The sequence below is a fragment of the Canis lupus genome, chromosome 1 (genome assembly GCF_003254725.2).
Source record: "Canis lupus dingo isolate Sandy chromosome 1, ASM325472v2, whole genome shotgun sequence".
NCBI lineage: Eukaryota > Metazoa > Chordata > Mammalia > Carnivora > Canidae > Canis > Canis lupus.
Genome location: NC_064243.1, coordinates 93,023,090 through 93,047,148, shown reverse-complemented (window position 1 = coordinate 93,047,148; position 24,059 = coordinate 93,023,090). Strand labels below are relative to the sequence as shown.

At 41.5% G+C, this 24,059-nt stretch overlaps 1 protein-coding gene across 1 annotated transcript in view; it reads right to left on the bottom strand.

Annotated features, from left to right (window-relative positions):
• SLC1A1 (solute carrier family 1 member 1) overlaps positions 1-24,059 on the bottom strand; it is an 80,045-nt gene that overhangs the window by 42,514 nt on the left and 13,472 nt on the right. The window lies entirely within an intron of this gene.

The following is a 24,059-nucleotide window of genomic DNA, read 5'->3' as shown; positions in this document are numbered from 1 at the left end:
TTGGTTTGACCAAGAGGCTTTTTAAGAAGCTACTGAACCCGAGTACCTTGGACACTGAGGCTTATATTTATGTGAGTATAGGGAAATGTTCAAAATCAAGAAATGTTACACAATGGAAGCCTGAACAATGATGGAGCTCGGGGCATCAATCCCTGCATTGTCGAAAATCTGAATATAACTTTTGTCTCCCCCCAAAAATAGTGACAGCCTGCTGTTGACTGGAAGCCTTATCCATAACATAGTCAATTAACATGTATTTTGTATGTTATATGTACTGTGTACTGGATTTTTACAATAAACTAAGCTAGAGGGAAAAATTTTTTATTTTATTTTATTTTATTTTATTTTTTATTTATGATAGGCACACAGTGAGAGAGACAGGCAGAGACACAGGCAGAGGAAGAAGCAGGCTCCGTGCACCGGGAGCCTGATGTGGGATTCGATCCTGGGTCTCCAGGATCACACCCTGGGCCAAAGGCAGGCGCTAAAACGCTGCGCCACCCAGGGATCCCGGAAAAAATGTTATTAAGAAAGTCACAGGAAGAGAAAATATATTTACAGGGCTGGATTGCATTTACTGAAAAAAATCCACGTGTACATGGACCCACGCAGTCAAATCCACGTTGTTCAAGAGTCAACTGCACGTTCTCTGAACACTTGCCTTCACAAGACATCTATATGAATTCCTTCCTTGCGCTGGCTTTGGTAACTACAAATCACAAACTTTAAATATTTCTTACTTATCCTCTTCTGAAAGGTCCCAACATTTAATTGCCTTACTCTTTCCAACTCTCACACATTGCCCCTTTGTAATACTTCTTTTTATAAATTTTTAAAAAGGTTTTATGTATTTATTTATTTATGAGAGAGAGAGAGACAGACAGACAGACAGTGCACATGAACAGGGGGAGGGGGAGAGGGAGAATCCTAAGCAGACTCTGTGCTGAGCCTCACCATCCTGAGATCATGACCTGTGCCGAAATCAAGAGTCAGATGCTTAACTGACTGAGCCACCTGGGCGCCCCTCTCTTCTTTTTTTTCTTATTTAAGTTTATTTATTTCTTTTAAGCAATCTCTCCACCCTACCTGGGGCTCGAACTCACAAGCCCGAGATCAAGAGTCACATGCTCTTCCAACTGAGCCAGCCAGGAGCCTCACTATACCTCCATGTTTTTTAAACCAAGACATAAAATGGGCTGGGATGAACCTGTACATCTTTTTTCCCCTCATCAACCTCTGAGGATGATATGTTAATTGGAGATAAAATGGCTAAACAGCAGAAACACTCAAGGAGGATATCCCTGGATCTGCTCCTTTACAAACTCAGATAATTAGTCCGTGAAAATTTACAGTTGCTTCGGCACAATTAAGAAATCTAGGGCAACAAAGAGATGTGAATTATAATCAAAACTAGAGTTTTCATTTAAATTCAGGTATACTTCCCATGTGTGTTAGTAGGCCAAATAAAGGAACCCCACAAGATACATCTGTGTAGTGACCTCATCCTTGGTTTATTTTTATTTTCCTACATGTTCTACCTTTGTCTTAATCTCTTTATTTTGGGCATGCATTTCTAAATGTATTTCTGATCAGTCATTTAAAATTACTTTTGGGAGACACCCAGGTGGCTCAGTGATTGGTTGTCTACCTTCAGCTCAGGTCGTGATCCCAGGGTCCTGGGATCGAGTCCTGCATTGTGCTCCCTGCTGGGAGCCTGCTTCTCCTTCTGCCTGTGTCTCTGTTTCTGTGTCTCTCATTACTAAATAAATAAAAACCTTAAAAAAATTAAATTACTTTTGTAACAAACATATGCACAACCATTTCTCAAATTGTAGCTAAGACAAAAGGAAAAAAAAGAGCTCTAATACCAATCCCACTTGGTTCATATTTCAAAACCTAGGGTTAGAGATTCCTGAATGGTTCAGAACGCCAAGGATTCAAAATATTTTAGGTGAATTTAAAAAGCAAGTTGTGCTTACTTCCTACTTAATAAATGCCTCTGTTCAGCTGTTCTATATGGAACATACCTACTTTATGCTGTAAGGAAACTCTGTAGTGTTCAGTGTTTTAAAAAACCAAACAAACATTCTCTCTCATACTCTTTAGGTTGCCTCAAATAAATTTTTGGCTTGTATGTCAAAGAAAGCTCTGTGTTTAAAAAGAAAGGAGATGTGTCTGTGCTCAAAAACCCACCACAAAAGCACTCTGTTGAGTAGCAAAAGAACCCCATGTGCTCCAATTTTAAGGTTTATATTACTAACAATTAACTGTGACTCTAATCATCTCCACCCCAAATAAATGCAGGGAAATTAGAGAGAAGTGTACTTGCTATTTTTTAGTCTTTATCCAGATCATGGGTTTTTACAGGAGAAATAAAAGAGTCACCACAAAGAGTCATTTCAAAGCTATCAGAGGTGACAAGCATCATGAATAGGTTACTGTTTTTAAACTTTTTATCAAATGTGTTCTTGAAGTAACACGAATTATAATTTTTTTCTTTCCCCTCCCTTCCTTCCTTCCTTCCTTCCTTCCTTCCTTCCTTCCTTCCTGAAAGGAAAGAGAATATAAATACCAACCAAGACCTGGAGAAGCAGTTGAGAGATTTGCCCTGGGCCAGAGATGTCATCCCAGGACCTTCAAGTAAGATGTGGCTGGTGAAGAAGCACAGCCAGGAGTTATACCTTGTAAATGGGTGTGTTTTATATTGGTCTCAGAGCAGTTTGGAAAAATTGGATGCCTGATAAGAAAAATCCTTGGAAGATTTTCCAGGTCCCAAGATGAGGTCAAGATTTCACAGGGCACAATCCTTCTCTACATTTCTCCAGAGCCAGAATCTTGGACTGGAGCGGTCTCCAAAGACAAAGGCTGTTGGGAATAAGAGCCTGCCTGGAGGTACACAGTTCAGACCCATTTGGCAGGATAACTCCCAGAAGTAAGGAAGGTGAAGATCAAGAACTTCCCTGAATGGTACAGCTCTCTGGAGGCCTTTGGCAGGGCTAACAAGGAAGCCCAAAGGTAGAATTATGTAGATCTCTGTAGCCCCAGAAATCATCAGAAACTTATTCTAGGGCAGCTTTCTCTCACTCAGGCAAGAAGATCCCAAGCAGGTAATGAGGCTGGAAGAGCTCTGTGTCAGAACCACCCGCTTGAGTTCTTACTCTGCCATTTACAAGGTTTGTCACTTGGGCCGTAATTTTAACCTCTCCCATCATGGAGTGGTGGGATGGAAGGTATGGGGCAAAGGGCTTGGATGAGATGCCCTCAGGGTCCATACTAATGCCTGAGATACTATGATCATCTCTGACAGTTAATGTCCTCAGCTTTAAAATGGGCTCATAGGACCAGTTCATTGGCTCCCTAAAGAGCTGGCTGGACCTTCCCCAGTATTTATGCTAAGTATAAGTGTATCAGTAAAACAGGGAAGAAAAAACTGGGGCAGAAAACGAGATCTCAGCTGGAGATTTCAAGTTCATATTGTTTCAAACCACTGCCAGTCCAGTAGCCCTATCTTGGAAGAAATACAGTGATTTTTTTTTCACTCTAAGCTTATAAAAAATTATTGTTCAAGAAATAATTCTGGAGGGGTGCCTGGCTGGCTCAGTCAGTGGAGCATGTGACTCTTGATCTCAGGGTTTTGAGTTCAAGCCCCATAATAGGTGTAGAGATTACTTAAAAATAAAAATCTTGAGAGAATGAATTCTGGAAATCAAAATAAAAGAAAAAAGTCACGTATAATAATTTATACTGACCTATCCTCCCTCTCTGCCTCCGGTTCTATCCAGCCTGTTCTTATGTACACTTTTTTTTTTATAGTTATAAAAATTAATCCGGGGACAGTAACTGAATTGCATTTCAGAAAACAGATTTATGAAAACAGCATTGTTCCTGTTTTAGGGTATTTTCAGAAAAGAGATTAAAATCTTCTGTGTATTTTTTTTTTTTTTAATCAAAGCCCCAGAATGGTTCTCTGGTACACTGACTGATTTTGGCTTGATTGAATAAGAACTATTGGCAAAGGAAAAATTATTTTTAATTATCACTGAAATAGTTATCTAGCCATGCCATCTTGCAAGGCACCATATTAGGGAAATTAACAATATGCCTCCTGCCCTCTGGGAGCTAATCTAAGATGAACATTGATAACCAGAAAATAAAAAGTGTAGAATGAATAGTTATTAACAAATGACCATATGCATATACTGAATAGATGGGAGGATGGTTTTTCTAGCCTGTTCCTCCACTGAAATAGACCTGTTCCCCTCGTTCACGATTTTCCTCGGAGCTGAATGGCTCTAGCATTGAGAGCTCTTTGCCGGCATTTTGGCTCCAAAAAGATGCCTCTGTAAAGCTTTATTTTTAAATCCTTAAGAAATGTATTTACTGCACAAGCAGTATTATCACAGTTCTACTGGAAACAAGAAGTTCAAAAATTCACTCACAATCTCAAAGAGAAATTGTTTTCATTCTTTCCCCATATACTATTGTGGTTCATCATAATTTAAATAAAAAATTGAGAAAAATAACATAATGGTTAACAATTACTGAGTACATACTGTATGTCAGGCTCTGGGCTAAGCACTTCAGATGAAGTGTCTCTTGATATTATCTCTTGTCATTTTTAATGGCTGTTATCACTATGGGATTAGGGCAATTTTTCATTGAGATAAAATTCACAGAAGATAAAATTTATCATTTTTAAAATGTACAAACAACTCAGGGGTTTTTAGAATATTTACAACATTGTGCAACCATCACCACTATTGAATTCCAGCATATTCCCATCACAGAAAAAGAAACCCATACCCACCAGCAGCCACCCCCCAAACCTCCCTTGCCTCAGCCCCTGGCAACCACTAATCTGCTTTCTGCAGATCTGCCAATCCTAGACATTTCATCTAGATGGAGTCATACAACACGGGGCTATGATGGTTAATTAGTTGTAGGTGTTAACTGGGAGGGGCCATAGTGTCAGTTATTCAATAAAACACCAATCTGGGTGTGGCTGTGAAGGTATTCTGTAGATGTGACTAACATCTACAATAAGTTCACTTTACATTACCCTTGACAATCTAAGTGGTCTCATCCCATCAGCCTTTGAAGGCCAAGGTTTCATGCAAAAGAAGGAATTCTCCTCAGGATGGGCAGCTCCAACTTCCTGCCCAAGTTGCTGGCCTGCCCTATGGATTTCGGACTTAAATGGGACCCTCAATTGTGTGAGCCAATTCCTTAAAATAAATCTCATGTAAATTTACAGAAGAGATTCTGTTCCTCAGGAGAATCCTGACTGATACCATGGCATGTGTGTCTGGATTCCTTCACTTAGTAGGTTTTCAAAGTTAATCTGTGAAATTTGAATGGGTTTTGTCTTGTTTTGGGTATTTCTCATTTAATATATTACAGGCATGTCCTCTCATGCTACACACCTTCATCTTTTTTAAGTGCTGCATAATACTGCTTTGGATGGACACATTTCTTGACTACCACTCAACTGTTAAACATTTCAATTCTTGACAATTTTGTTGAATGTTATGGACTTTTCCTCATGACCAAAGGGGACGAGCATCAAATATGATATAAAGGCTTGAGTTATTGTGCAGTTTCAGGCTCAAGGGAAGAAAGTCCATTAAAGGCATTCTTTGTAGTATCTAAATTCAAGGAAAAGCAAAAATAAGTGCACATTTATTAAAATCCAATTATATGCCAAGTCTGGTATTGAATGCTGGAGGATCTGAGGAGGAGGAGTCGAAAAAATACAATTTTGTTCTTACTGCAATAATAAACATTTTCCTTCATGGACTGATCTGTCCCCTGTCAACAGGAAATGTGGTCTGTACTGCTTTGTCTATAGAGATGACTGTTTACACTGAATTTTTTCAGCCTAATGCCCTTTCAGCCCTTAATGCCCACCCCCCCATTTGCCCATCACCTACAATTAAGAATTCAGTCTGGCTCAGAAAGTTTTTTTTTTTTTTTTTAAAGATTTTATTTATTTATTCATGAGCGACACACAGAGAGAGGCAGAGACACAGGCAGAGGGAGAAGCAAGCTCCCTGCAGAGGTTGATGTGGGACTCAATCCCAAGACTTTGGGATCCCGACCTGAGCCGAAGGCAGATGCTCAAACAACCACTCAGGCATCCCAAGAAAGTTCTTTTGATGAGGATCTAACAGGTTTCTCTATATGTCCCTAGCCATTAAAATGTATAATGTTGTTATGTGTTTGAAAATTGGACTTCCGCAGTATCAGTCTGGATACAGTGTTTTGTAGCCTATCTTTTCCTTTTGAGATTTTTTTTTTCACCCTATGTTTAAGACTTACTCATATTAATATAGGTAGATCCATTATAAGTGGTGTCCAGTATTCCATACCACACTCCCTATTTTGTTTTTGTTTTCTGTATCATTAAACTCTGCTCTTACAAATGATCAAATGATCGTTCCTTCCATTTTTTTCTAGGTTTGCCCTCTTCTTCTAACTGTGGGTTGATTGCTTAGCCCATTAACTTGTTTCAATATATGCATGTAAAAGTATACCTTTCCTTCTAGATTTTGTATTTGTGTTCCCTAAATTATTACATAGTATTCTCATTGTCGTTTAGTTCTAAAGGTCTTCCAACTGCTATTGTGATTTCTTCTTCAACTGCAAATTCTCTAAACCTATGCTTGTAAGTATCCAGCTACATGAGGATTTGGGGGCTTTTAACATTACTTCTTTTTATCTCTGTGATGTATTCTCACTGATTTTCTTGTACCTACTTCAGTTTACCCATGTTTCCTTCAGCTGTACTTAGAGGATGTTTCATTCATCTGCTGAGTTTCTAATTCCACTGTCTCTTAGTTTCATCTCTGGAAGTTTTATTGTATCCTTTTCAGAGTGTCCTTCTTCTATTTCCTAGTTTCTACTCACCTGTTTCTCTTTGATCATTTTCCTTAAAGATTTATTTATTTATTTTAGAGACGGAGAGCACGCACGTGTGGGGTAGAGAGGTAGAGAGGGAGAGGGAGAGGGAGAGAGAGAATCCCCACCAGACTCCACACAGAGCACAGAGCCAGATACCGGGCTTGATCTCACCACCCTGAGGTCATGACCTGAGCTGAAACCAAGAGTTGGATGCTTTACTGCCTGAGCTACCCAGGCGCCCCTTTCTTTAATCATTTTAAACATACTTAGCATTCTTTTAGATTGTTGTATCATCTCCAGTTTTGGAATATGCATTGTCTTGCTTGTGGTGTATATATATTAACTGGTATCATTTCCTTGTGTGGTTTGTAATTTTTGACTGTAGATTTCTCTTTTGGAGAGGGGAGTGGCTTTCATAGAGTAGGACACCTGTTTTTCCCTGGGATTTAGGTGTTTCAAGATCACTAGGACTGTTTTTCTATTAGTTTTTCAGTGTAGGAAGTCAGCATTCCCCCCGCCCACCTCAAGTTTTTATTTAAATTCAAGTTAGTTAACATATAGTGTTGGTTTTAGGAGTAGAATTTAGTGATTCATCACTTACATATAATACCTAGTGCTCATCACAAGTGCCCTCTTTAATGCCCACCCCCCACCTCCCCTCCAGCAAACTTCAGATTGTTCTGTATGGTGGAATTCAGCATTCTGTGGTGGTGTAAATTTAGATCAAATACCCAGTTAAGTCTGCATTTTAATTTTTTATAGATGCCCCTCTTCCTTGTTACTTGTAGCCATGGGTAGATGGCAAGCTTTCTTGAGGTTTTCCTGAGTCACTGGGTAGAATTTTTCTGGTATTCTTTTCAAGGATAGGACTAAATTTTGAGAGTCTAGCTTTATGCAGAGGTCTGATTCTAGCTTCTTCACTCACACAGTCCAAACTCACATCTCTTCTCCATGTGAATATTAAAACCCGTTTCCCATCATTAAGGCCTATAATTGGGTCTAGACCTTAGCATCACTTTTTTCTTTTTTTAACACTTCTCATTTTGAGTCCCCTTTTTATTTCTGGCACATGAGGACAGACCTTCCCAAACTACTTTCCTTCCTTCCTTTTTTTCTTCTCTCCCTCTTTTATTTTTAGATTTTTAAGTAATCTCTACATCCAATAGCGGGCTTATACTCACAACACCACGATCAAGAATCACACATGTAACCGACTGAGCCAGCCAGATGCCCCAGGACTTTCCTTGGAGTCTAGGTTTAGTGATTTAAAGAGCGGTGTTATATTTCCATGTTTGAGATGGTAGGGATCAATCCACTTGAGCTCAGCCATCAAACTACTAGATGTTACAACATCTCCAATTATTTCTTCATTTTCTTTCCAATATGTAAACTTTAGGATGGATAAGGAAGTCCATGATGATTAAAGCTAAGAGTTCCACAGTATATAGGAAAGATCTTGTTATATTAAAACATCTGCTGCTGTTCCAGGTACTCCCATGTAACCTCTTGGGATCAATTAAGCCAACAATCATTTACAGACCACCTAATTCCTACAACACATTGCCCAACAGGGAAATAGAGATGAGAGTAATGCATAATCAAGGGGCCTTTAATCTACATGATGAAATGAGGCATATTAAATCATGTGAGACACTGTAAGGGAAGAAACTAATTCAGCACCAACTTTTTAGGAGGCAGGCTCTATAGTCAGATGATCTGTGTTCAAACACTGGCCTCATCATTTTATTAGCTGTACTCTTGGGGCAAAGCATTTATCTTGATGCCTGTGCGTCCGTTTTCTCTTCTGTAACAACAGGCATAATAAAATATCAACCTCCTAGATCACTGGTAGGTTTAAAAATGAGACTATATATAAAGTGCTTAGAATCAACAGTACCTGCCTCTCATAGTAAGTACTCAGTCAATGTGAGCTATTATTATAGGCTATATCCTCTTCGTAGGTTTTCTTGGGAAATCTTTAAAACAGTTATGCTCTCAAGTGAGCCATGGTTACTGAGCTCATATCAGTAGAGTCAGAGGTTTATGGGAGAAATTCATGTAAAATATTTTCATTGTGATAAATTTACAAGCTATTCCCTTAGTCTATTACATGTATTTTGGTAGAAAAATATTTCATTTTATCCTATAAATGAAAAAAAATCCAGGGTTAAAGCAATGACACACAAAGCACCCATGAGATGTGCCAAATGTAATCTATGTCCATTTGATACCACTTGATGTCCCTGAAATAAAAGTCTCAGGATCTTGGCACCATAAGAAAAGCATTTTTAATTTCTTTCTTTTTTTTTTTTTTAAGACTTTATTTATTTATTCATGAGAGACACACACACACACACACACACACACACAGAGAGGTAGAGACACAGGCAGAGGGAGAAGCAGGCTCCATGCAGGGAGCCCGACGTGGGATTCGATCCGGGTTCCCAGGATCACGCCCCGGGCTGCACCCGGCACTAAACTGCTGCGCCACCAGGGCTGCCCCATTTTTAATTTCTTTAGGTGTCTTCTGAAATATTTTTCATGGTGATTCAACAATCTAATTAAATTCTGCAAATATTTACTGTCTAAGAGATGCAGTAGTGGGAATAAAGATATAAAAATGGACAGCATAAGATCCCTCTCTCAAGAAGCTCCTAGTCTAATGAGGGCTTGTCATGGAATGCAACCTCCCTCCTTGAGAAGACTAGGAAGTGGAGAAAGCTGAGGAAGGCCCAACAGTGAATACAAATAGATAGTTATTTCTAGATTTCTATGGAATTGTTTCCAAGCCTGAGAGCACCTCAGGAAAATGCCAACCGGTTTTCATCAACCAGCAGTGAAGAGAAGCTGCAGCCAGTCCTAGGATGGCACCAACATCACATCAGGCTAAATCCAAGGAAGTCACAAGAAGAAAGAGGAAGACTGCTGAGGCAGACACAGACCGAATAACCATTTGAGGAGTGCAGCAACAGGGAGGCTGACATGAACAACAGGCTTCCCAAACTTCAATGTGCATATCAATCACCTAGGGATTTTGGTTTTGTTTGTTTTATTTTATTTTTATTTAAAAAAATTTTTAAGACAATTTTTTTTTTTTAGGATTTTATTTATCCATTCATTAGAGACACAGAGAGAGGCAGAGACATAGGCAGAGGGAGAAGCAGGCTCCATGCAGGGAGCCTGATGTGGGACTTGATACCAAGACTCCAGGATCACGCCCTGAGCCAAAGGCAGACGCTCAACCGCTGAGCCACCCAGGCGTCCCTGTTTGTTTGGTTTAAAATAGGCTCCATACTGGGCTTGAACTCATGACCCTGAGATCAAGACCTGAGCTGAGGTCAAGAGCTGGACTCCTTACTTGAGCCATCCAGGTGCCCTACCTGGGGATTTTGTTAAAAGACAGATTCAGCCAGTGGGATCATGTTTTGAGTAGCAAGGAGATAAGTGAGCCTGGCAAGGGCACCCTAAGATCTTGCCAGTCATGGTGACATTCACCTCGACACATCAGAAAGATATGCTGCCAGCCTCAAGCCCCAGCACAGTGAGGGGAAATGGCACAGTCAGCACGCGACCTAAGCAGAACTGCTCCCACTGCAAAGACCTTGAACACACACCTACACCTGTCCCTGCTGACTCTTAGACTGTCGCACAGAGCCACCTTCTTCAGCTGTGTTTCCCCCCTATTCCCTATTCTGCCTCAGTTCTGGGGCGCTATGTCTTCTACAAGGTGTGCAGCAATAAAGTCACAGTTGAGCCCAAAAGAGAAAGAATGGGCCTTCACCTGGCCATTATGAAATTTCCAACCAAGTCGCCTCAAATAGGCAAACTCCTCCTGACCAGAAGAAAAGTGTTGGAGTGATGGGTGACTGGAGGTGGGGACAGCTCATCCACCTCAGAATTTTTCTTTAAGAGCAAAAGACAAAAATCTTACTTTGAGGCAAAATCAAAGTTTCCATCCCACCATGGATAAAAATGCCATAAACCTTCAAGCTTCTACCACCACACATACCCTCAGGCTTCATGGCTTCTACCAGCGAAGGAGATGGGGACCTTGGCTTTCTCAAGGTGAGAAATCCCAGGCCAACAAAACGTTTCCTTTTCACTCCAAACCCCACTTTTGAATGTAAGTTCTGGTGACCTTCCAGACACTAATAATTAAATACAAATACACTAATAATTAAATACAGAATGTAAGTTCTGGTGACCTTCCAGACACTAATAATTAAATACATTTTACGGGCCTGGTAAAGACCACAATATGGCAGCAAAATACAAATCTTTCAAAGTTTTGCTTTGCAATTGATTCAAGAAAAGTAGATACACAATTCATATATTGGTAAGTGTCGAGGATCCAGAATATATACACAACTCCCACAATTCAACAATTAAATGGGCAAAGGATTTGAAGAGACATTTCTCCAAAGAAGATACATAAATGCAAAGAAGGATGTTCAATATCATTAGTCATCAGACAAATGTGAAGTGGAAGTCACACACACTCATTAGGGTGGTTCTTTAAAGAGCAAACAGAAAATGACAGGTTGGTGAAGATGTGGAGAAATTGGAATGTGAACATTCCTATGATGTTGGTGGCCATCTAACAGTGTGAACCCTGTGGAAAACCACAGTTCCTTGAGAAGTCAAACATATGTACCTTAGGACCGAACAATTCTACTCCAAAGCATATAGTCAAATTTAAAACATGCCTTCACATGAACGCTTGTACCTAAATGCTCACAGCAACATTACCCATAATAGTCAAAAAGTGAAAAATAATAAATGTCTATCAACTTATTACTGGATAGAGAAACTGTGATATATTCATATAATGGGACATTATTCAGCCATGGAGAGGAATGAAACACTGACATGGTATGGTGCGGATGAGCTTTGAAGAGTTTATGCTGAGTAAATGAAGACAGACACAAGAGGCCATATGTTACATTTATAGGATTCCCATCTATAAGAAATGCCCAGAATAAGCAAATCTATAGAGACAGGAAGCTGATTAGTGGTTAACATAAGATGAGGGTAAGAGATATAGGTATGGGGTTTCTTTTGGGTGCGTGTGTGTGATTAGAAATGCCCTGAAATTAGTTTGTGGTGATGGTTGCACAATTCAGTGAATATGTGGATTACATCTCAATTTAAAAAGAAGACAAAAACATATACACACATTCAGAAAGCTAAATTGTTTAAAAAAAAGAGAGAGAGAAAGGCGGATAATAATATTAAATGTGATTCTTTTCCACTGTGATTGGTTGACAATTTAAGGGCTTTTTCATGGGGTGGGACACAAGACAAAAATACAGGGAAATTTCTTTTTTTTTTCTTTTAATTATCATACTAACAGCATATAGACTGCCAAAAACGTGGCATTTTGTTCAAACTTCCACTTAGTAGGATATGCACGAGCTTATCAAATCTGAAGGCCTCACCATCTGGAAACAACAATTTGAAAACTCCAATGAAGCCAGACATGTTTATTAACAGCTCAAAAGAAGATGATCAATTTAAAGAAAAGTTGTGATTACAGATTGCAGCTCATAGCCCACAAAGGAGATGTTTGGGAGCTTAATTTTCAATTACAAGGTAGAAAAATCAATCAAAACAACCAACAAAAAACCAAGATTATTCTGAGAACAGTACAACCTGAAAGTCCCTGCAGGAAAAGCAAAATCAAGCCAATGGCAAAAATAAAAAAATAAAAAAATCAGCTGTCATTAATTAATGACTTGTAACCTGGCTGGATCCAACCACTTCACTAAGCTCTGTGGAGGATACACTCAGGGTCCCGATCCTCATGTGGTTTAGAGTCTAGGTAAAGACACAGGCCATATCAGATCTGGAGTTGAGTCTACTCTAAGAGTTACTAGCTGTGGGACCTGAGGAAGCTACCTCCGTAAGCCCCTTTTGACACAGCATCCTTATCAAAGAGGGATAACGGACCCTAGGATTTTCCAGGACCGTGGTGAGGGTGGAGACGGATAAGGAATGCGGAGGACTTAGCCTCGCCCCTGGCAGAAGGCCCCAGAAGTGTGATGATGAACAACAGAAGCAGCAAAAGTGGACAGAACAGAGCTTTCAAAATTAACTTCTACCCTGGTGCAAGTGAAAACCAAGCAGGAGAATGTAATAGAACAAAGAGTCAGGAATCTGGAATTTACTTCCCTTTCTACCACATACGCAGCTGTCAGGCCTTTTGTGGGGTTGCTTCATCTAAAAACTTCAAGGAAGGTACCTCAGAAATGTTGTGAGGATCAAATGAGAAAATATACATGTGAAGCACATTGATCTGAAATCGAAGACATTATTATTTTACAATGAAGTTATTTTATTGACTTGGTCCTATTTCCTTGAAGACCATCCGCTTACAGAGAGATTTAGGTGGGAGGCCTAAAGACTCAATCCCAGTGCAGGGCTGAACAGAAACTTCTGTTTAGGGCAGCCCAGGTGGCTTAGCGGTTTGGCGCCGCCTTTAGCCCAGGGCATGATCCTGGAGATCCAAGATCGAGTCCCACGTCAGGCTCCCTGCATGGAGCCTGCTTCTCCCTCTGCCTGTGTCTCTGCCTCTGTCTCTCATGAATGAATAAATAAAATCTTAAAAAAAAAAAAAAAAAAGAAAATTCTGTTTAGAGCTGGCTGGGGCTCAAGTTTGATTTATTTTAGCTTTGCTCTTAATTGCCTTCAAACTAGTAAATCCTTCCACAAACACTGGTCCTAGAAACACGGTGGGATGGGGCTGAAGACCCTAAATCAGACAGATTAGGGGGACATGCCTTAAGTTGGATATTAAATCACCCAAGCTCTGCTCACTATTTATGTCCTTGCTGTGGGACAGAGGGTAAACAATGGTCTCTTATTGCCGTAGTTCTGTCATCAGTCCAGAAGGAATGATACCTGACCCAGAGTGTGGTGTAGGGATTAAATGTGATGAAGTGGAGAATGAAGAAAATCCTCTTCCTCTTCTTCCTTCTCCCTTCAGGAAGGGTGGGCCTTCCCATCACTTTGACCTCTCCCCTTGTGGGGCAAGGGGCCAACTGCTGAAAGGTGACTGGGGAAGCAGTGATCTGACATTTGTCCCTTTACCATGATGCACTTTTTTTTCTTCAAGTAGTGTTCTTATTTTCTGGCTCAGCAAGATTTCCCAAGACTCTCTTATACATTTCTTGCCCTGGAATCAACCATTTCTCCAAAGGCTCTAGATTCCTTTTCAAGGAAAAGCGTATTTAGAAACTACAGTCTTGGCATGGGGGTGCCCATTGCTAACAGGTTGTTAATGTTTCTAGGCATTTTAGTGGACAGCTCTCAGAAATACATAGTTCATAGAAAGGGAAAAATAATGAGTCCACACTGATATTTTCTATTCAAATTTTCTTATGGTAAAATATTCATAATAAATTTTATCGGTTTTAAACGATTTTTAAATGTACAGTTTTGTGGCAGTAAGTGGATCCACATTGTTCTGCAACCATTACCACCATCCATTTTCAGGGCTTTTTCATCTTCCTAAACTGAAACTCTCCCCATTAAATACTAACTCCCCACTCCTTTTTCCTCCAGCTCCTGGCAATCCCCTTTCTATATTCTGTATCTATGGATATTTATGCTTTTGTGACTGGTTTGTTTCACTTAGCATAATGTTCTCAAGGGTCATCTGTGTTGACATGAGTCAGAATTGGGTGGATGGCTCTTCCATGTCAAAGAAGCCACAGCCACTGCACTGACAAATGCACTAGAACAGGACTGGGAGCCATAGATTCTAAACAACTGAATGATGTCTACAGATGAAGAGCACAAAGACATTGAATAAAACACATATAATAGAAGAAGAACCTTTCTATCATCTGGGGAAATAACAGCATCTTGGTCACCTATCCTAAATTGAAAATGAAGAACCACTCTGCTCTTAAATACAGAGTTTAAATACACGTTAATGATTTTTCAGTTTCATCAAAGATTGCAAATGTCCAAAACTAGGGGGTCAGAGAGGTAGTGAGAGAAGCACACTTCGGGTGTGGTGACCATTACAGCTCCAGCCAAGCGCTGTCACATCAAAATGAGGGTCTAAGGTGGCCTCATCTCCTGAATTTTTAATTTATTTTTTATTTTTAAAAGATATTTATTTATTCATGATAGACACAGAGAGAGAGGCAGAAACATAGGCAGAGGGAGAAGCAGGCTCCCCCTGGGGAGCTTGATGAGGGGCTCAATCTCAGGCCCAAAGGCAGATACTCAACCACACTGAGCTACCCAGGTGCCCTTCTTCTGAATTTCTTTTTTTTTTTTTAATTATTTATTTATTTATGATAGTCACACACACACACACACACACACACAGAGAGAGAGAGAGAGAGAGAGAGAGAGAGAGAGAGAGAGAGACATAGACAGAGGGAGAAGCTGGCTCCATGCACCCGGAGCCCGACGTGGGATTTGATCCTGGGTCTCCAGGATCGCGCCCTGGGCCAAAGGCAGGCGCTAAACCGCTGCGCCACCGAGGGATCCCTTCTTCTGAATTTCTTAAAGAGAAACTAAAAATCTGAGTCTTGGTGTGAAACCACTCAATTTTTAAATGTGAAGCTTAAAAACAATTGTTAAAAATCTCCCTAAAGTCACACCAAATGCCTGCACAAGCCAATTTCTTCTTGAGCTGTCATCTCTCATTCCAGTTTTCCCATTGAAAACGATATAGGGGCAGGACAGATCAGATGAGGGAGAGTCACCACGCCCAGAGGACAGCAAATATCACAGCGATGGGGACATGATCACTATGACCTCTTGAAGCCTCCTGTGGCCCTGAGTGAGTCCTACGAGCGCTCTCTGGGTGATGTCTTTGAGCAGCATCACAGGCAGTGTGGTGGGGTGAAGCCAAAAAGAGGGTGTCAGTCCTGCCCAAGAATGTCCATCCCAGTAGACAGGATAGAATGTGCACAGTGATCATAGATATGAGACTGCTATTCTGTAGGAGAGCCACCCCAAAGTTGTAGGAATTCAAGGCTACCTTGAGATAACCATTAGGCAGCATTAAGAAAAGCAGAAGTTCATCTTTGAGAATAGGAATGCAGCTGTGAGGTGCATCTTTGGGAATAGGAATTCAACAGGTAAGGATTGCTTCTGGGGACAAAGGAGAGTGAGGGAAACACCCCAAAACCAAGGGGTCAGAAGAAGAAACATTCAAGTGCCTCTGTCTGAAGCACTTTTATAATTCATTGTTTTATTTAATCTCTGACTCTAATAAGCTTTTAATTTACAGATAGAGTAAGATGAGAAAGGTCAAGAAACTTGACCAAGGTCACATGGCTAGCCAGGAGACCCAGATATGTCTGACCCCACATTGCTGCCCCTTCACAAAGAGTTGTGTTCAGCCCACCGTCTGGCTGGTGCTCAAGGGGTGGTTTAGAGAACCCTAGAAAAAAAAATGGGACATATCATGAAATGCCCAGATTGCCCAGGAGGAGAGTGTAAAATCTTTTGGCCCTTAAGTCCCTTCCCTATCACCAAAGTCATTGTCAGGATTACATGAGCTAACCCATCTTCAACCATAAAGTAATATACATAGATTAGCTATTGAGAGAGATAACGGGCAGACACTGCACATGTTTGCATACAGGTGGCCCCAGACTGAAGATAAACCTGAGGTGTGCAGGGTGGATTAGAACCGGGAGATAAAGCAGTTGGGAGGCTGCTCCTGGGCAGGGAACAAGATGGGAGGATGGAGAAGGAGCTCCGTCAAGGAGAGGGAGGTAGCAAAGACAGGAGAGCGAGCGTCCCACATACCCGGTTTGGGCAGGGGAAGATTTGGCAAGATGGTAAGGGTGGTTCATTTCAGAGCTCGGGCTGAGGGGGAGTGTGAATCACTTTGTTAATTCATTTGTTTCCCACAGAGAAGAGGTCAAGGGAAGCCACTCTGACTCTGCCATGTACCCACTGTGAGCCTTCTCTTATTTTAACCTGCTCACTCAAATTGAACCCACCAGTCTCAGAGCTCAATCTGGGGGGAGTCAGCTGGTGTGTACTGTATTCAACTGTCTGGATGTTGAGGCCATTGAGGGAAAATTCATGCTGGTGTCTTCTGAAGGCATGCAGGGGGTGAAGCGCTCAGTTCTGAAGTCACACAGACCTGATTTGGAGCCTAGCCCTTTCACAGAACTGCAGGTCACTTCCTCTGTCCTGGTGGCAACTCACAAGAGAGGAACCAGCCTAGCCCTTGCACCAGTGTGCTTCTCTGAAAGGGTCTGGATCTGAAGGCGAATTATAGGGACATGGCTTAAATTCAGAAGGACACTCTGAGGGAAGGATGTTACTTAAGGACTTGCCAAGTACTATTTTACTTGAGGGAAGACATGTGACTGGGAGGAACATGGAGGGTCTAATTCCTTGTGCCACTCTGGAAATACACAGGACAGAAGCAACCAGAACCCCGTGCTCCCTGCGTGACTGCTTGGCCTCATGGGGAGGATGGGGGCTGTGACAATGAGCAATCTGGCTAGAGAGGATGCTTGATGTGGCCAAACAAGGGTCCAGTCTGGCTGGAAAGGCAACTCTTTGCCAAGAGGATGCTGGGGTGCTGGACCCTGGGATCATGACCTGAGCTGAAGTAGATAGATGCTTAACCACCTTACCCACCCAGGTGCCCCCATTTCAGAAATTTCAAAACACAGCTCAAGGGTGTTTGCCAAGCCTTCCCAAACTCCTCCACGATCCATGTGACATGTATGTCCTCAGGCCAGATAAACAGCACGCCCTGGCTTGCCCCAAAGATGCAGAGTTAAGAAGTTCCCTTTCTGTCCATGTCCAACAGTGCTTGGAATGATGAGATCAGATCTACTTAGTGGGAGTGAGGGCAGCATCAGGTCATAGGAAGCTTTGCTCTTCACAGGAATCACACACCATAAAGCAGAGATTCCTCATCATTAAACACAGACCTCCTTTTGCCAACATTTGACTTGTCTGCACCAATCTGACTTGAGGTTTGTGTGTGTACATAGTGTATGTATCATATGATAAAACTGACTTTTTTAGTGTCTAATCCTATTTTTTTAAGATTTTATTTATTTACTCAAGAGAGATACAGAGAGAGAGAGAGAGAGGCAGAGACACAGGCTGAGGGAGAAGCAGGCTCCATGCAGAGAGCCCGACGTGGGACTTGATCCCAGGTCTCCAGGATCAGGCCCTGGGCTGCAGGCGGCGCTAAACTGCTGAGCCACCCGGGCTGCCCTAGTCCTATGATTTTGAACATGTGTTAAGATTCTTACCACCATAATCAAAATTAGGATGTGGTTTATAGAACAGTTCTATCACCCCAAAGAACTCCCTCACACTATACTTTTACGGACACCCCCCCCCCCAACATTTGGCAGGTACTAATCTGTTCTATATCGCTATGGTTTTGTCTTATGTTTCAGGTGGCCTTCTGAGACTGGCTTTTTCACTGAGCATAATGCCTTTGAGATTCATCTCAGTTTTGTGCATATCAATAGTATGTTCCTTTTTCTTGTGGAATACATCACACTAGTGTGCTCATCCATTTACTCATCGAAGGATATCTGAGTTGTTTTCCTGTTTTGAGGGACTATGATTAGAGCTGCTATTTATGTACCAGTCTTCGTGTGAATGTAAGCTTTTCCTTTAGGTATATACTCAGAAGTGGGATTGTTGGGTCATATGATTTGGTAAGAGTATGTTTAACTTTTTATAAGAGACCGCCATATTGTTTTTCATATCATTTCACACTCCCACCAGTCACATATGAATACCAGTGGCTCCCTATGCTCCTCAGCACTGGTTGTGGTATTTTGTATTTTAGCCATTCTAACATGTATGGAGTGACATCTTATAATTTGCATTGCCCTAATAGCTAATAATGCTGAGTATCTCTTTGTGTGATGATTTGCCATCAGTGTACCCTCTCTGGTGAAGTTCTGTTCAAATCTTTTACCCATTTTAAAAGTTGAGCTGTTTTCTTACTATTTTGAGTTTTGAAAATTCTTTATATATTCTGGATACAAGTTCAGATCTGTTGGATAGGTGATATGTAATTATTTCCTCGTAGCCTGTAGACAGTTCATTATCTTTTATTTTCCAGCTTTGCCTAGGTATAACTGACAATTAAAAACTGCGTATACTGAAGATGTACGACTTGATGATTTAAAAAAAAATCTTCATTTATTCATGAGAGACACAGAGAGAAGGCAGAGACACAGGCAGAGGGAGAAGCAGGCTCCCCAGAGGGAGCCCGATGTGGGACTTGATCCCAGTATTCCAAGATCATGCCCTGAGGTGAAGACAGATGCTCAACCACTGAGCCACCCAGGTGTCCCACAACTTGATAATTTGATATATGTTCATTTTTATAATGGTATCTTCCATGAAACAAAAGTTTTTATTTTTTATAGAATTCAACCTAACAATTTTTTAAAAAGATTTTATTTATTTATTTATTCATAAGAGACACAGAGAGAGGCAGAGACACAGGCAGAGGGAGAAGCAGGCTCCATGCAGGGAGCCTGATGTGGGACTCGATCCCAGGACTCTGGGATCACGCCCTGGGCTGAAGGCGGCGCCAAACTGCTGAGCCACCCGGGCTGCCCAATTTTTTTTTTTTTTTTAATTTAATGATCTGTGCTTTGGATGTCTGAGAACTCTCATCTAACTAGGTCACCAAGATTTTTCTTTTTCTAAAAATTGTACATTTTATCCTTTTTCTTTTAGATCATCCACTCTGAGTTAATCTTTGTATGAAATGTGATGTTTAGATCAAACATCAGATGCTTAAACAACTGGGTGCCTCAGTTGTTTAAGCATCTGCCTTCAGTTCAGGTCATGATCTCAGGATCTTGGAATCTAGCCCCGCCTCTGACTCCCTGCTCAGTGGGGAGTCTACTTCTCCTTCTGATCCCTCTCCCCCACCCCCCCCCACCCCGCTTGCGTTCTCTCTCTCTCTCAAAAATAAATAAAATCTTAAAAAAAAATGTGATGTTTAGATTGAGGTTCCTTTTTAATTTTGGCATATGGGTGTCCAGTTGCTCCAATACCATTTGCAGAAAAGACTATCACTTCTTCTTGGAATAGCTTTTGCACTTCTGTCAAAAACCAATCGGACATTCTTTCATGGGTCTATTTCTGGGATCTCTCTTCTGTTTCATTGATCTATGTGTCTGTCCCTTCACCAATACTACAGTGTCTTGATCACTGTTTTAAAATAGGATAGTGTGACTCTTCCAGCTTCCTTCTTCTTTTCAAAACTGTGTTAGTAGTTCCTAGTTCTCTGCTTTTCCACCTAAAGTTTAGAATTATCTTGTCTGAAGTATCTACAAAAAATACTGCTGGGATTTTGATCAGAATTACATTAAGTCTATAAAACAATCTAAGAGAATGCACATGATTACTGTGATGCATCTTCTAATCCATGAACAGGTGTGTCTCTCCGTGTACTTTAGGTCTATAATTTCTTTTGTCAGTGTTTTATAATTTTTGGCCTACAGATAATACATGTTTTGTCAGATATACATTTAATCTTTTATTTTTTGGAGCTATTATAGATAATAGTTTTATAATTTCTATTTCCAGCTGTACATTATTAGTACATAGAAAAAATGATTTTGTTGTGTTAACTTTGTATCTTGCAAAGGTCCAAATCACTTATCAGTTTTAGGAGTTATTTCATAGATTCCTTGGTATTTCCTAAGTAGAAAATCATGTCATCTGTGAATGGGAGTTTTCCTTCTTTCTTTTCAATCTATGCCTTTTATTTCTTTTTCTTGCTCCCTGGGACTGGTTCAGCACCCAGTGAGATACTGAATACAAGTAGTGAGAGTGAACATTCTTGCCTTATTCCCGATTTTAGGGAGAAAGCGTCAGATTTTCAACATTAACTATGATATTAGCTGTAGGCTCTTTTTTTTTTAAATAATCTGAATTTTATTTATTTTTTAAAGAACTTTTTTATGATAGTCACAAACAAGAGAGAGAGGCAGAGACATAGGCAGAGGGAGAAGCAGGCTCCATGCACTGGGAGCCTGACGTGGGATTTGATCCTGGGTTTCCAGGATCGCGCCCTGGGCCAAAGGCAGGTGCCAAACCTCTGCGCCACCCAGGGATCCCAGCTGTAGGCTCTTAAAAAAAAAAAAAGAATTCTTAAGAGTTTAAAGCAAAAATTCAATTGTCACCCTCGCTTAATTATTCTTCTCCTCTCTCAGATTTTAATGTGGTTTCTGTCTAAAAGTAATCAATTTCAAGGCAGATGGTGAATATCCAAACAACTTCAAACGTTTCTATCCCATGAATTCAATAAAACTTGGCCTATGATTATGTACTAATTGCATTCAGGAAATAGCATAAGGACACAAAAGATAAAAGGCAGGGCATCTGTTGTAACTGCCACCCAATATCCATTATCCCTGCTGTCGTCAGCACACCTCCCAGGTTTTGATCCGTCTGATGTACAGTGGCACCTGTTGCTAGCTCAGAGTTGGGGACATGGTGTAAGGTGAGGGAGTGATTCTGGCCCCAATTAGGGCTGCCTGAGGTACAGGCCAAGGCACGGGAGTCTTGTTTGAACCATAGGATCAGAAAATTTTTCTCTTCTGCTGGGCATGGAACAGGGAAATGGAAACCCTTAGCTGTGCTCACAACTATCTCACCACCAATGGGAGTCTTGCCTGAGGGTGAAAACAATACAGGCATGCAGAAATTGTATGTAAACAAAGAACAGGCCAGAGGGTACTGTCTAAATCCCTGGATCCAGCTGTACCTGAAGCCATTAGGATTTCTGAGCTCTTAAATTATCTGAGCCATAAATTCTACACCTCACCCCTCACTCTTTTGGTGTAAGCCTATTTGACCTGGATTTTCTGTCACTTCCAATTAAAAGAGTCCTTAATTATAAGGTGGGGAGAGAGGGTGTCACTGGTATTCTGGGTACCTCCACCATCAATCACATTTGCCCTCTTTGCATGGACAAAAGGCTGGTGATGTGGGGGCAAGGCAGGGGAATGGTCATGCTGGTAATATAGTTACAGAGGCTCATTTCTCATAATGCCCATAAGCAGCAGTATCACTAGACATCATCAAACTTTCTTCTCTGCCATCACTCATAGACCTTGTATCTTTTCAACAGTTTTTGTGGTATAATGGTGTCCTGAGAAAAACCTCTTAGCACTCAAAGCCACATGGCTCTGTGCTGGTTATTTCCTATTTGCCTTTCAGATTTAACTTCTGTCATTTCTTGCCTGCTTTATGTTCCAGGAGGCTGGGCTCTACAAAATGTGTAACTCAGGGTTCCTTGTCCTCTGGCTTCGGCTAAGTTTAGCCAAGGAGAGGCACTAGCTACAAATCTCAAAGATGGAAAGAAAGGTTGGGGTATTTATCACCTGTGCTCCCTCCCGGCCTTGCCATGGTTCTAGGAGTGGCTGCAGTCCTGTGGCCACACAGGTCCTATCACATGGTCCCTCTGCCACAGCCCCAACCCTCACTGGACTGTCGTAATATTGCCCCCTCCCCTTGCCTGTTCAGGTATAGGGGAGCTAACAGCTTCCCACAGTTATCAGCTCTGGGTGTCTCACCATCTTTTTCTGGTTTTCTTAACCCTGCTTACCCTGGTACATGTCCCCTGATTAAATTCTGTCCAGGTAAACACTTATGAGTGAGTGGGTCCTGTGTTTTCTGATAGGTCCCTAAGCTGATATAAGCCTTCATGTCCTCACCACCCTGTGTCCTCATTTATAGTGACAACAAACTCCTTGCTATCTCTTAAAGATGCTCTTTGCTTTTGTGCCCCCCCCTTTTTTTGTGCATAGATTCCCCTCTAAAAAAAGAAAAAGAAAAAATAACCTTCTGCCATTCTCTTTGTCTAGTGAACTCCTACTCACCCCTCAAAATCTAGTTAAAATGTCACCTCCTGCAGAAAGCCTTTTGTGGGCTCCCTCCCCAGGTGGAATGAATCTATTCTCTGGCCCGCTTACCTTCATTTGCATCTGTTACTGCCTCTAACAGACCTCTAGTTCAGCCCCTTGCCTCATCTCGAGCTCCTGAATCATAACGACTGTATGCTCACTTCTGTACTCCCACCACCCCAGGCACTGAGCCTGATTCTCCACAGCTATTTGATCACTATGTGCTGCACTGAACTGAACCCGAATGCATAAGTGCCATACAACACATGGGCCCAGGAGGCCACCACATTTTCTACTCTTTACTCAACACTAATTACAAGACAGGAGGGAACAGCTGAGAGAGGATGCCACTGGCTGAGTGTGAAAATTGGGCCACAGGAATGTGGGTGTGAATTCAGCCACACTGTTCCAGAGCCATCCAACTCAGAGGTGCATCATACATATGGCCTCTCAGGTAACTCCTAACTTGTGGGGTTGTCTTCCTTTGACAATGGCTGTGGTAATGCACCCATGAGAATTTGGGCGTCTGGTTCCTATACCTCTGGACCTCTCCCAGGCTTCTGGGGCTCCTGGAGTCCCAAGAGCCCCATGGGTTCAAATGAGGATGAGGTCGGTTATAGGACCACCGCCCCCCCCTCCCCCCCCGCCCAGGACTCTAGTCTCTACAGGAAGCATCTGCTGGCTTGGAGGCCAGTTTATGAGTGAACCTTCAATCTAGAAACAAGCAGACACTCTCTCTCTCTCTCTCCCTCAAAGGTATGTCAGTCCCCAACTTGTGTGGTTGGGTTATTTCTGAGATACATATCTGTGACTTGACTTGTGGGTTCTAAAATCTCCCATTTTCAAAAAAAAAAAAAAATCTCCCATTTTCTACTGTATCTAATAATCTCATGGATGATGCCACCTCTCAGCCTACTTTATGCATGCCTCTGAAATATCTTCATCTACCTTGTGGTTACATTTTATTCTCTCCCCCTCCTTGGCACCTGGGAAAATATTTGGCCTCCAAGTCACTGAAGGATCTGTGAGTCCCCTCACTTAGACTCATGGTTTGGGGAGGTCCTGGGTTCTCTGGTTGGGAGGGTCCTCTGGTTGGAACACACCTTTTCCTCAGGTTTAACACTAGATGTCTGGAAACACTACCTACCATAACCAGTTTTACAACTCTCATAAACTTTTCTTGGTTCATTACACAATTTCAGGAAGCCTTCTCCCTCTGAGTAAATGAAACCCGACCATCTTCCCTACAGCTGGTTGTAGTCAGGA